The 15,070-nt window shown below is 36.5% G+C and overlaps 1 long non-coding RNA gene across 1 annotated transcript in view; it reads right to left on the reverse strand.

Annotated features, from left to right (window-relative positions):
- The window catches only part of LOC146994854 (uncharacterized), a 75,998-nt gene that overhangs the window by 20,135 nt on the left and 40,793 nt on the right, over positions 1-15,070 (reverse strand). The window lies entirely within an intron of this gene.

Raw genomic sequence — 15,070 nt, forward strand, 5'->3', positions numbered from 1 at the left:
AAAATTGCCCCAACTAGGGTGGGGAAAAATTGCCCCAACTAGGGTGGGGAAAAATTGCCCCAACTAAGGTGGGAAAAAATTGCCTTAACTGGGTTGGGAAAAGTAGCCCTAACTGGGGTGGGAAAAAATTGCCCCAAATGGGGTGGGAAAAAATTGCCCCAACTAGGGTGGGAAAAACCCAACTGGGGTGGGAAAAAAATTGACCCAACTAAGGTGGGAAAAAATTGACCCAACTACGGTGGAAAAAAATTGCCCCAACTAAGGTGGGAAAAAATTGCCCCAAATGGAGTGGGAAAAAATTGCCCTAACTGGGGTGGCCCTAACTGGGGTGGCGGCTATTCGACTACGACTCTGGTATTCCATGTCAAACCTTCTGCTTAGTGGACTGCCCGGTAGTACTGGTAGGGGCGCAACCGACCGGTAGAGCGGCCAAGATTATAGGACCACACCTCATGGTGGTCTCGGTTCGCGGGGAGTGGTGACCCCCGTTTACCCGTTCAGACGTGAGGAATGAGAGCAACTTTTTGATCCGTCGCCCGTAAGTGTGGGACGAGGGGGCGGTGTATCGTTACATTTCTAAGCTCTTCGTGGGCACTTTAGTCTGTTAAACCTTTTCCCGCCTGATACGGAGACATTGAGGGTGACAGACCCGGTAGTACGGTTGGAAAGCGACTGTGGAACCGGTAAATTTAAATACCTTTAGGGTCACCATCCAAAATTCGTCTGATAAATTAACATGAATGAGGTTTAACAAAATCTAATCACTTTCTCCTATTTATTTCTGTAATGAAAGGTTTCTTTCTAGCTGCCCTTACGTAATAACTTCCTCCATGTCAGCCATTCCGTAGAGTCTGTACACTAAAAGTTTGATGTGAAGTATTAGCAACATCTTTGGCCAACTGCATATAATGAAAGAATTTCTTTCTTAACCTCTTTGATAATGCAAAGTTTTCCCTTGTAGAAAACATTTGGAAGTCGTCCACTTTTAATTTTATTTTCTGTCGATAATGTCTCTTTGAACTTTTTGACAACACTTCTAACAGTTCTAACACTTCTCACGTCCAGTTTTATTCTCGGTGAATCTTTACATTATGGTAACTTGGCGGTTTTTTGGCGAAAATTTGGCGACCAACCCTGCTACAGCAACCTTCTAGTTTATTGACGCCATTTTGTTTTCACGAAGTAAAGGCATTTTTTTAACTCAACATTTTTTTCCAACAATCTACTAACCGAATTACGCTTATACTAGAAGTTTTATGGAACAAAAATGCTTAATCATGACGAAGATTAGGTGCGAAATTGGGAGATAGTGAAGAATAGCAAACTACTTGCCGCGTATTTAAGAATTGCACATACACAGTATCCATGTACACGTCGACCTATTTTCACTTAAAAAAACATCCCAGAATCGCACAAAAATGGCATTGCGCACACACTTGACTTTATCTATCGACCTATTTTCACTTAAAAAGTCAAAGAAAATTGACAAAAATCCAATTCTTCTTACTCTTGTAAAAAGCGCCAAACAAATAAGTTGGCGATCCTGCACTTTAGCAGAAAAATTGTTTCTAAGTATTATTAGCTAAAAAATCACGACCGGAATTTTCCGGAAAAAGTCACGTTACATGTCTCATGATCTTTCATTTCTCTGAGACAAAATAATCTGTGATTCGAACTGTGTAATCCTCAGATTATTGCTAAACTCCAACTAGTAAGCTTTATCGCCTTACCAAAATATAGCCAAACTACCTGTTACCATATTCTTAAGATTAGCCAAAAAATTGCCGCAACAGAATTGGGAATGGTATAAAAATTGCCCCAACTGGGATGGGAAAAAAATGATCGAACCCACGTGGGTAAAAATTGCCACAACTGGGGTGGGAAAAAAATTGCCCCAACTAGGGTGGGGAAAAATTGCCCCAACTAAGGTGGGAAAAAATTGCCTTAACTGGGTTGGGAAAAGTAGCCGTAACTGGGATGGGAAAAAATTGCCCCAAATGGGGTGGGAAAAAAATTGCCCCAACTAGGGTGGGAAAAAACCCAACTGGGGTGGGAAAAAATTGACCCGAATGGGGTGGGAAAAAATTGATCCAACTCACGTGGAAAAGAATTGCCACAACTGGGGTGGGAAAAAAATTGCCCCATCTAGGGTGGGAAAAAAATAGCCCCAACTGGGGTGGGGAAAATTGCCCCAACTAAGGTGGGAAAAAAATTGCCCTAACTGGGGTGGGAAAAAATTGCCCCAACTAAGGTGGGAAAAAATTGCCCTAACTGGGGTGGCAAAAAATTGCCCCAAATACTTTTCCCCCTTCGCAATAAAGGAAATGCTTGATAATTTTAGCTGGTCATAACGAACACAAGAGATAATAAACATGCAAATCTAATAAAACTTTCGTTTTAATATGCCTTTCACAAAATATACAACAAAATCGTAAATTTGGATGTCAAAAATGTATTGCCAAAGATCATACAACAAAATGAGGAAACAAAATTTAATATTTTGTGTTTATACCTTTTTGCACTCATAACGGCTTGTAATCTATTTCTCATAGAGAAAACCGAAGTTCTGGTTGTTGTGAAGGTTCTATTGGGAAAAACCCCACCAGCGGCCGAGCGGTAAAGTCACTGAACACTGGTAGTTCGGTCCGAGGTTCGAATCCCGCGAACGGGCTGGCTGCATGGGCGTTTTCGTGGTTTTCCCCATGTGTAACGTGTATACGAGCCAGTTTCGCTTAGAAAGTCCTCCACGAAGGCATTCCTCCCCTTAGGCAGATAGCCCTCGAGGCTTTGTCATAATCACACACACCCACACTATTGGGAAAAACCAAAGTCCTGATGGAAATTCTGTGACACTCCTCATTATACAAGTTCATTATTACGAAATTTTATGTTTACTGACTTCTAGGTCCAATTTGTGCCATAAATTTTAGACTGAATTTATGTCGGACTATTCAGGTGGTATCTTTAACTCGCGAGTAACGATTGCCAGGTGAAGTTCACTATACCTTTAGAGTCACCATCCAAAATTCGTCTGATAAATTAACATGAATGAGGTTTAACAAAATCTAATCACTTTCTCATATTTATTTCTGAAATGAAAGGTTTCTTTCTAGCTGCCCTTACGTAATAACTTCCTCCATGTCAGCCATTCCGTAGAGTCTGTACACTAAAAGTTTGATGTGAAGTATTAGCAACATCTTTGGCCAAGTGCATATAATGAAGAAATTTATTTCTTAACCTCTTTGATAATGCAAAGTTTTCCCTTGTAGAAAACATTTGGAAGTCGTCCACCTTTAATTTTATTTTCTGTCGATAATGTCTCTTTGAACTTTTTGACAGCACTTCTAACAGTTCTAACACTTCTCACGTCGAGTTTTATTCTCGGTGAATCTTTACATTAAGGTAACTTGGCGATTTTTTGGCGAAAATTTGGCGACCAACCCTGCTACAGCAACCTTCTAGTTTTTTGACGCCATTTTGTTTTCACTAAGTAAAGGCATTTTTTTAACTCAACATTTTTTTCCAACAATCTACTAACCGAATTACGCTTATACTAGAACTTTTATGGAACAAAAATGCTTAATCATGACGAAGATTAGGTGCGAAATTGGGAGATAGTGAAGAACAGCAAACTGCTTGCCGCGTATTTAAGAATTGCACATACACAGTATCGATGTACACGTCGACCTATTTTCACTTAAAGAAACATCCCAGAATCGCACAAAAATGGCATTGCGCACACACTTGACTTTATCTATCGACTATTTTCACTTAAAAAGTCAAAGAAAATTGACAAAAATCCAATTCTTCTTACTCTTGTAAAAAGTGCCAAACAAATAAGTGGGCGATCCTGCACTTTAGCAGCAAAATTGTTTCTAAGTATTATTAGCTAAAAAATCACGACCGGAATTTTCCGGAAAAAGTCACGTTACATGTCTCATGATCTTTCATTTCTCTGAGACAAAATAATCTGTGATTCGAACTGTGTAATCCTCAGATTATTGCTAAACTCCTAGCTAGTAAGCTTTATCGCCTTACCAAAATATAGCCAAACTACCTGTTACCATATTCTTAAGATTAGCATAAAATTGCCCCAACAGAATTGGGAATGGTATAAAAATTGACCCAACTGGGGTGGGGAAAAAATTGATCCAACTCACGTGGGAAAAATTGCCACAACTGGGGTGGGAAAAAATTGCCCCAACTGTGGTGGGAAAAAATTGACCCAACTGGGGTGGGAAAAAATTGCCACAACTGGGGTGGGAAAAAAATTGACCCAACTAGGGTGGGAAAAAATTGCCCCAACTGGGGTGGGAAAAAATTGCGCTAACTGGGGTGGGAAAAAATTGCCCAACTGGGGTGGGAAAAATTGCCCTAACTGGGGTGGGAAAAAATTGCCCCAACTGGGGTGGGAGAAAAATTGCCCCAAGTGGGGTGGAAAAAATTGCCCCAACTAGTGTGGAAAAAAATTGCCCCAACTGGGGTGGGAAAAAATTGCCCCAAATGGATTGGGAAAAAATTGCCCCAACTGGGGTGGGAAAAATTGCCACAACTGGGGTGGGAAAAAAATTGCCCCAACTAAGATGGGGAAAACTTGCCCCGACTAGGGTGGGAAAAAATTGCCCACACTAAGGTGGGAAAAAAATTGCCTTAACTGGGTTGGGAAAAAATTGCTTTAACTGGGGTGGGAAAAAATTGCCCCAACTGGGGCGGAAAAAAATTGCCCCAACTAGGGTGGGAAAAAAATAGCCCCAACTGGGGCGCGAAAAAATTGCCCCAAATGGGGTGGGGAGAAAAATTTCCCCAACTGGGGTGGGAAAAAATTGCCCTAACTGGGGTGGCAAAAAATTGCCCCAAATACTTTTCCCCCTTCGCAATAAAGGAAATGCTTGATAATTTTAGCTGGTCATAACGAACACAAGAGATAATAAACATGCAAATATAATAAAACTTTCGTTTTAATATGCCTTTTACAAAATATACAACAAAATCGTAAATTTGGATGTCAAAAATGTATTGCCAAAGATCATACAACAAAATGAGGAAACAAAATTTAATATTTTGTGTTTATACCTTTTGCACTCATAACGGCTTGTAATCTATTTCTCATAGAGAAAACCGAAATTCTGGTTGTTCTGAAGGTTCTATTGGGAAAAACCAAAGTCCTGATGGAAATTCTGTGACACTCGTCCAGGAGTTCCAGTCCTCATTATACAAGTTCATTATTACGAAATTTTATGTTTACTGACTTCTAGGTCCAATTTGTGCCATAAATTTTAGATTGAATTTATGTCGGACGATTCAGGTGGTATCATTAACTCGCGAGTAACGATTGCCAGGTGAAGTTCACTATACATTTAGAGTCATCATCCAAAATTCGTCTGAAAAATTAACATGAATGAGGTTTAACAAAATCGAATCACTTTCTCCTATTTATTTCTGAAATGAAAGGTTTCTTTCTAGCTGCCCTTACGTAATAACTTCCTCCATGTCAGCCATTCCGTAGAGTCTGTACACTAAAAGTTTGATGTGAAGTATTAGCAACATCTTTGCCCAACTGCATATAATGAAGAAATTTATTTCTTAACCTCTTTGATAATGCAAAGTTTTCCCTTGTAGAAAACATTTGGAAGTCGTCCACTTTTAATTTTATTTTCTGTCGATAATGTCTCTTTGAACTTTTTCACAACACTTCTAACAGTTCTAACACTTCTCACGTCCAGTTGTATTCTTGGTGAATCTTTACATTATGGTAACTTGGCGATTTTTTGGCGAAAATTTGGCGACCAACCCTGCTACAGCAACCTTTTAGTTTTTTGACGCCATTTTGTTTTCACGAGGTAAATGCATTTTTTAAAACTCAACATTTTTTTCCGACAATCTACTAGCCGAATTACGCTTATACTAGAACTTTTATGGAACAAAAATGCTTAATCATGACGAAGATTAGGTGCGAAATTGGGAGATAGTGAAGAATAGCAAACTCCTTGCCGCGTATTTAAGAAGTGCACATACACAGTATCCATGTACACGTCGACCTATTTTCACTTAAAGAAACATCCCAGAATAGCACAAAAATGGCATTGCGCACACACTTGACTTTATCTATCGACCTATTTTCACTTAAAAAGTCAAAGAAAATTGACAAAAATCCAATTCTTCTTACTCTTGTAAAAAGCGCCAAACAAATAAGTGAGCGATCCTGCACTTTAGCAGCAAAATTGTTTCTAAGTATTATTAGCTAAAAAATCACGACCGGAATTTTCCGGAAAAAGTCACGTTACATGTCTCATGATCTTTCATTTCTCTGAGACAAAATAATCTGTGATTCGAATTGTGCACTTCTCAGATTATTGCTAAACTCCTAGCTAGTAAGCTTTATCGCCTCTTGTAAAAAGCGCCAAACAAATAAGTGGGCGATACTGCACTTTAGCAGCAAAATTGTTTCTAAGTATTATTAGCTAAAAAATCACGACCGGAATTTTCCGGAAAATGTCACATTACATGTCTTATGATCTTTCATTTCTCTGAGACAAAATAATCTGTGATTCGAACTGTGTAATTCTCAGATTATTGCTAAACTCCTAGCTAGTAAGCTTTATAGCCTTACCAAAATATAGCCAAGCTACCTGTTACCATATTCTTAAGATTAGCCAAAAAATTGCCCCAACTGGATTGGGAATGGGAAAAAAATTGCCCCAACTGGGGGTGGGAAAAAAAATTGCCCCAACTCACGTGGGAAAAATATTGCACCAACTAGGGTGGGAAAAAATTGCACCAACTAAGGTGGGAAAAAATTGCCCAAATACTTTTCCTCCTTCGCAATAAAGGAATGCTTGATAATTTTAGCTGGTCATAACGAACACAAGAGATACATGCAAATCTAATAAAACTTTCGTTTTAATATGCCTTTCACAAAATATACAACAAAATCGTAAATTTGGATGTCAAAAATGTATTGCCAAAGATCATACAACAAAATGAGGAAACGAAATTTAATATTTTGTGTTTATACCTTTTGCACTCATAACGGCTTGTAATCTATTTCTCATAGAGAAAACCGAAGTTCTGGTTGTTGTGAAGGTTCTATTGGGAAAAACCAAAGTCCAGATGGAAATTCTGTGACACTGGTGCAGGAGTACCACTCCTCATTATACAAGTTCATTATTACGAAATTTATGATTACTGACTTCTAGGTCCAATTGGTGCCATAAATTTTAAATTGAATTTATGTCGGACGATTCAGGTAAGTATCTTTAACTCGCGAGTAACGACTGCCAGGTGAAGTTCACTATACCTTTAGGGTCACCATCCAAAATTCGTCTGATAAATTAACATGAATGAGGTTTAACAAAATCGAATCTCTTTCTCCTATTTATTTCTGAAATGAAAGGTTTCTTTCTAGCTGCCCTTACGTAATAACTTCCTCCATGTCAGCCATTCCGTAGAGTCTGTACACTAAAAGTTTGATGTGAAGTATTAGCAACATCTTTGGCCAACTGCATATAATGAAGAAATTAATTTCTGAACCCATCAACGAGCCCGCCTCTCGGAACGACATGCTTCGAAAACGGTCGCGTTGTCAGACAACAAACCCATCCAAAAAAAATCGCTTTCGTTTTCTGAAATCTCTCTAAGATGGCCCAGCCTAAGGCTGTATGTTTGCTTCCCCTTAGTGTGATGGATAAGCCATAAAATTGCCTCCCCGCTATTGAATGCCAAGAAGAAGTTGTTCCGTTTAGTTTCGTCTCCCTCCTCTTTCTTTGTACTAGTAGCCTGTAGACTTGTTTCTTTTAACATGTGACTGCCGAATTTTCCGAAATCTTTTTAGAATTTTAGCTTCCAAGCTTGTGAACATTCAATTATTCGATATGTTTTATTGGGCAGTATTTTAAGAAAGATCATTATTTATTTTGTTACACAATTTTTTTTACTATTTACTTATCTATTTTATTTAGTTTTAGTAAACCAATTTATTTTGGGAAATTAAATTTTAACCCCCCGAGCGTTACGGGTTTTTTCAGGAAACGACGTAAAATAATCGTGTTTTCTTACCAGGTCTGTCGCAAAAGCGGCAAGCATTTTTACTCAAACTGCTTCAAAAGCGGGCCCCCCTTACCGTGTGGATATAATTAAGCTAATTCTCCCCTCCGTTGAATTTAGCGAGTGAAATTAGTTTTCTCCCTATGGTATCTTCGTCACGAGACTGGTTGCTAAAATACTATTTTATCTCCTATTTGGCTACTTTATAATTTGCGCACTAACACATATTACTCTACATTACTCGTACCTTAAAATCAAGATATGTGCCGAATACAGAAAGTTAGTCAATATACATCAGTAAGAGAAACTACGTAAAAGGCTTTAAATTTCCAGTTTCTTTAAGGAATTGCTTCGATAATGGTGAAAAATTAATCTTGCATTTTTTTATCCTTATTTTCTGAGGAAATATTTTTTAATATACAAAGGGAATTTGTGAGAATTTTTTTCTCTCGTGTTCCAATTTTTCGAATACAAATTATTCGCAACTTATTTTAGTATTATGTTTGTAATTAATTTTTAAATATTATAAGTTTATTCCAATTTAAAGTGTTAGATTTAAACAATTCTTTAGATTGCACCATAAATTTATTAGTAGTTAATTATTTATGACACCGTTTTGACTTGTGAAAAATAAATATTGTAATCGCGAAACATTTCGATTTTCATATTTCAAAGGAAATTTCCATTTTGAATAGTTCCATCATGATGTTTACACGTACGTATGTCGCATAACTAGCATCCGCTATCTATTTTTCTCAGTTCTTTCATTTTGTTAACTATGACGAGAAATGGAGCTGCCGAAAATTCTAAATTTATTGCTTCTTCCAAAAACTCTGATTTCAAGTTGTGTATTTGTCGTCTGTTAGTAATTTAAGGCTTTAAATTCAGAAACATCCTTTCATCAGTAATTACAGTACATATAAACACAATATCATTATTTAAATTCAGACTTTAAAAACTTCATTTATGTTAAACTATGGAAAGCGCAATATATATATATATATATATAAATTTAAGCAGTTTATTTCGTGAAAATTTATCACATTTTTCGTAGGAATTATTAAAACTGTTTTGCATGTAAACTATATATATATATATATGTAAACACACAATACAAAACACTGTGTATACATATGGTGATGTATGCTTGTGAGCATGTGTGCGCATGTATGTTATATTTCCCTATTATATATCATATCAGTATTTTATTGAAAGTAGTTGTAGACAACATTTAATAAAAAAAACTGAAAAGTATAGTAAATCTCAAAATGATAGTGCAATTATGAAACTGAATATTACATGAAATCGAAAATTTATGTGAAGCAACTATGGAATGAAAATAAATTCTAGTTAGGTTTCACAGCATACAAAATAACACTTTAATCTAACCACTTGAGTAAAACGAATGCCAAGAAAATATCCTGAAAATGTATATCGGGAAAAAAAAATCTGAATGAATGGAAAATGCCTCACGGAAAATATGCACCTGGTTAAAAATATCGCTAGAATAATAAACAATGTAAATATTTTTATCAGGTACATATATATACACATGCACCTTGAAAAATGTTTGTAATTTTTATACTTTGTAGAGATATATAGAGGATTCTTTAGTATTAAATATATTTTTCATTTATTTATTACAAAATATTCTTTCTTACTAAAAATATGCTTAATGATTACATCGTTTATATATCCTAATTAATTATGAATATTTTTTTAGTTTTTTGTTATTTGTGTTTCGTTTCTGAGAATTATTAAAATTCAAGCAATCTGAATTTTACACAAAAATAAATTCTTTCCTTAGTGACAAGTATAACTTTTGCATTAGAAATTATTCATGATAAATGCAATCTTGCTTTTTCGCCAACAGAATGTTTTGGCTTATTTGACTACATCAAAGCATACTAGAGCTGTCTGCCTAAGAGGAGGGTCTCTTCGTGGAGGACTTTTTAAAGGTTAGGTTATTTAATTACGGCAAAGCCTCGAGGGCTATCTGCCTAAGGGGAGGGATGGCGTCGTGGAGGACTTTCTAAGGGAAACTGGCTCGTATACACGTTACACATGATGAAAACCACGAAAACACCCATGCAGCCAGCCCGTTCGCGGGATTCGAACCTCGGACCGAACTACCAGTGTTCAGCGACTTTACCGCTCGGCCGCTGGTGGGCCCCAGGACTTTTTAAAGAAACTGCTCGTATATATGTTATATATGCGGAAAACTATGAAAACGCCCATGCAGCCAGCCCGTTCTCTTAGAATCGAACTTAAGTAGGAACACGGTATTCTGCGACTATTCAGCGACTTTACCGCTCGGCTGACAGTGACAGAATGTCTGCTACCTATACATTAATATACTACATAGGTAGATTTGTTTCCGAGAAAGAGATGCGAAACAGAAAAGATATGCGAATCATATCCATCTCACTGAGATGAATATGATCATTTTCAATGTGCCATTTGGTAGTGCTCTATTTAAATGATCAACTTGTAAGTTAAGTGGGTGGCCAAATACCAGACAAGACATTTTTTAAAGCATAAAGATAATTAAATGTATTTTAAAAATTGAGTTTGTAATCAAGCTTTGCTATCTAGGAATAAGACATAGCTTGCAGTTAAGTTATATTCTTTCTTAAAAAAAATATTTCTTTTGTTCACCTATTAAAAATAACAATCAGCAGCGTGTGTTTTTGAAAATATCCCTAAATGCAACATAAATACACGGCAGATTTCTTTAGGGAATTCTTTACGAAGACATTTTACCACTTAGGTGGAAAACGTTTTGCTAAATTAAACTCTAAATTTACAAAGGCGATTTTATGAGAAAACAGAAGGAGGACTCTACATTGGACTAATAATTAGCCAGTTGCTCATCAGTGAAACATGATGACAATCTTGTATAAAATGAAAATCAGAACGATATTATTGCAAATTCTTCAATAAAGCATCTAACGTATTGCAAATTAAAAATTTAAAAAAGCGTTCTTTATTTTGGGAGTTTATTTGTGAAACTATTTGAGAAATAACCTCATTTTATCTTGTAATATTGGAAAATATTTTCAGCTGTCATTATCTATCACAAATTAAATACTTTGAAAGTAGATTCATTTTAAGCTGTTTAAAATATTATTTGTGTTCGTGCTTAGGGTGAAGAAATGTTTGTGTACTGTGTTCATTCATAAGTATATGTATTTCGCCAGGATTTTGATTTTGCACTTCCCAGTTTTTATCAAATAACATAAAATTAGCATTTCAAGGGGAAAAAAACAACATTTTTTGTTTATCTTTAATTTAAACGACAAAGGGATTAGAATTTTTGTTACTTTGCAAAAAGTACTTAATGAAAAGATGGATTTCGAATTTGAAATGTTTTTGCTATTTGGTTAGTAAATTAATTAATATAATGTAGTATACTACTTAGTTAACTATGTTTTTATTGGGGGAACCATTTAAGGACATATTATAACGGTGGAAATTACTTTTTTTCTTTTTGAAGTTCGTCTATACATTATAAAATTAACCAATTGATCAAAATTTGCATTATACAATAAAATAAATACTGTAACACAACAACAACGATAAATAGCCTTCTTATATAACAGCTCCAATTAAAATTGCTAACTAACTAAAAACAACGAACGTGGAGACATTTCTATTATGTAGTAAAGTAAGCTTTAAAATATTTTGGAAGAACTGGTCAGAAATTATGTGAAAGAAAGTGAATCCAATTTTCATTTAAAAAAATTTTCTTATAATGTGTGAGCTTATTTTAAGCCATTTTACCTAGTAATAACAACTTGATATTGTTTTAGATTAAAAATAATGAATGCAATATCATCCATATTTCGAAATGGGCTTATTTAGTTATGCTGTTATAACTACTAATAACTGTTGATGAAACATTTCCACAGCAACATAATTTTGATCTGCTATGCAAGTTTATTTATGTGTTTATTTTTTAAACAAATATTGAATCGTCGAATGTAAAAAAAAAGCATTAATAAAATCTTTAAATGCCCGTCTTTGAATTTGAGTTCGAATACAGCATATTTAAAACAAGAGACTATTACAAGACTTTGCTAGGATCCTGCTAACCGCCCAAGACGCTTTGTTAGAAGGAAACAACTGATTGAAAGCATGTGTTCAAATTATCACATCTGTCATTTATCTGTCGAACAAAAGGTAGGACTTTTGTATGAGTACGTTTCAAAACTTGTTTTTCCGTTCCGTAAGTACGCCAATCCCCAGGGGTGTAATTAGTCTTTTACGACAAATCTGAACTACTGCAGTTCTTCCGAAACGTGAAGAGAATATACTTACGATGACCTTACTGAATGATCTGAAAACCATCTGCTATTCTGAACTATTTTGTACTTTCTTTAAAAATGCAGAAGGTTATAAGTACAGGTTTTTTGCGCATCACCCGCACTTGAAATACGAGGGCAAACAAGATAGTTTGCAGCATTTTATATTTTATCCTGTTCTTGATGTTGTAGTCAACTTTTAATACATTGTATAATATATGGTTTATTAAAAAGTACGTCTTACGTTACAATTGTTACTTTTTCCTGTTTCTTCTAAATTTAGGTAATGTATTATAACAACGAGCGATTCTGTTTAACTTTCATTTGTATAAATAACCACACGGCAAACTTGTAAAACGATTTATCTTCATTCACAAGCTTGCAGGCGTTGGAAAGATAATGCACACCTGCTCTCTGACAATGATTCTTCATTCTCAGGACCCATCCGTAAAGTGTTCTTTTCAAACAGACTTCACACCCTATTAAGACTTTTGTGTCAACTGACAGCCACCTGCAGAAAGGTAGGGGAAGGAAGACCAGATCGCGTCGTCTAAACACGTCTTAACCAATCTTCGCGACATTCGGGTTTCGTGTATACACGTCTTAAGCATTTTTCGTGCGATTTGAAATTCGTGTAAAGACGTCTTAAGTATTTTTAAAGAAACTCCAAAAACATTTAAATACGTCTTATGCAGTTAAAGGGTTAATATGCCTTTCACAAAATATACAACAAAATCGTAAATTTGGATGTCAAAAATATATTGCCGAAAATCATACAACAAAATGAGGAAACAAAATTTAATATTTTGTGTTTATACCTTTTGCACTCATAACGGCTTTTCTCATAGAGAAAACCGAAGTTCTGGTTGTTGAGAAGGTTCTATTTGGAAAAACCAAAGTCCTGATGGAAATTCTGTGACACTCGTGCAGGAGTACCACTCCTCATTATACAAGTTCATTATTACGAAATTTATGATTACTGACTTCTAGGTCCAATTTGTGCCATAAATTTTAGATTGAATTTATGTCGGACGATTCAGGTGGTATCTTTAACTCGCGAGTAACGATTGCCAGGTGAACTTCACTATAACTTTAGGGTCACTATCCAAAATTCGTCTGATAAATTAACATGAATGAGGTTTAACAAAATCTAATCACTTTCTCCTATTTATTTCTGAAATGAAAGGTTTCTTTCTAGCTGCCCTTACGTAATAACTTCCTCCATGTCAGCCATTCCGTAGAGTCTGTACACTAAAAGTTTGATGTGAAGTATTAGCAACACCTTTGGCCAACTGCATATAATGAAGAAATTTATTTCGTAACCTCTTTGATAATGCAACGCTTTCCCTTGTAGAAAACATTTGGAAGTAGTCCACTTTTAATTTTATTTTCTGTCGACAATGTCCCTTTGAACTTTTTGACAACACTTCTAACAGTTCTAACACTTCTCACGTCCAGTTGTATTCTTGGTGAATCTTTACATTATGGTAACTTGGCGATTTCTTTGCGAAAATTTGGCGACCAACCCTGCTACAGCAACCTTCTAGTTTTTTGACGCGATTTTGTTTTCACGAAGTAAAGGCATTTTTTTTAACTCAACATTCTTTTCCGACAATCTACTAGCCGAATTACGCTTATACTAGAACTTTTATGGAACAAAAATGCTTAATCATGACGAAGATTAGGTGCGAAATTGGGAGATAGTGAAGAATAGCAAACTGCTTGCCGCGTATTTAAGAATTGCACATACACAGTATCCATGTACACGTCGGGGAAAAACGTTGTTGGGGAAAAAATTGCCCCAACAAACGTGGGAAAAAATTGCCCCAACTGGGGTGGGAAAAAATTGCCCCAACTAGGGTGGGAAAAAATTGCCCCAACTAGGGTGGGGAAAAAAGTGCCAAAAACTAAGGAAGGGAAAATAATTGCCCCAACTAAGGAAGGAAAAAAATTGCCCCAAGGAAGGAAAAAAATTGCCCCAACTGGGGTGGGAAAAAATTCCCCCACTGGGGTGGGAAAAAATTGGCCCAATTAAGGTGGGAAGAAAATTGCCCCAACTGGGGTGGGAAAAAATTGCCCCAACTGGGGTGGGAAAAAATTGCCCCAAATGGATTGGGAAAAAATTGCCCCAACTGGGGTGGGAAAAAATTGCCCCAACTAAGGTGGGGAAAATATTGCCCCAACTGGGGTGGGAAAAAATTGCCCCAAATGGAGTGGGAAAAATTGCCCTAACTGGGGTGGGAACTGGAGTGGCCCTAACTGGCGTGGTGGCTATTCGACAACGACTCTGGTATTCTATGTCAAACCTTCTGCTTAGTGGACTGCCCGGTAGTACTGGTAGGGGCGCAACCGAACGGTAGAGCGGCCAAGATTATAGGACAACTCATGGTGGTCTCGGTTCGCGGGGAGTGGTGAACCCCGTTGACCCGTTCAGACGTGAGGAATGAGAGCAACTTTTTGATCCGTCGCCCGTAAGTGTGGGACGAGGGGGCGGTGTATCATTACATTTCTAAGCTCTTCGTGGGCACTTTAGTCTGTTAAACCACCTCCCGCCTGATACGGAGACATTGAGGGTGACAGACCCGGTAGTACGGTTGGAAGGCGACTGTGGAACCGGTAAATTTAAATACCTTTAGGGTCACCATCCAAAATTCGTCTGATAAATTAACATGAATGAGGTTTAACAAAATCGAATCACTTTCTCCTATTTATTTCTGAAATGA

The sequence above is a fragment of the Stegodyphus dumicola genome, chromosome 10, assembly GCF_044657685.1.
Source record: "Stegodyphus dumicola isolate Sdum_Otavi_A_Nest chromosome 10, ASM4465768v1".
In the NCBI taxonomy this organism is placed as follows: domain Eukaryota; kingdom Metazoa; phylum Arthropoda; class Arachnida; order Araneae; family Eresidae; genus Stegodyphus; species Stegodyphus dumicola.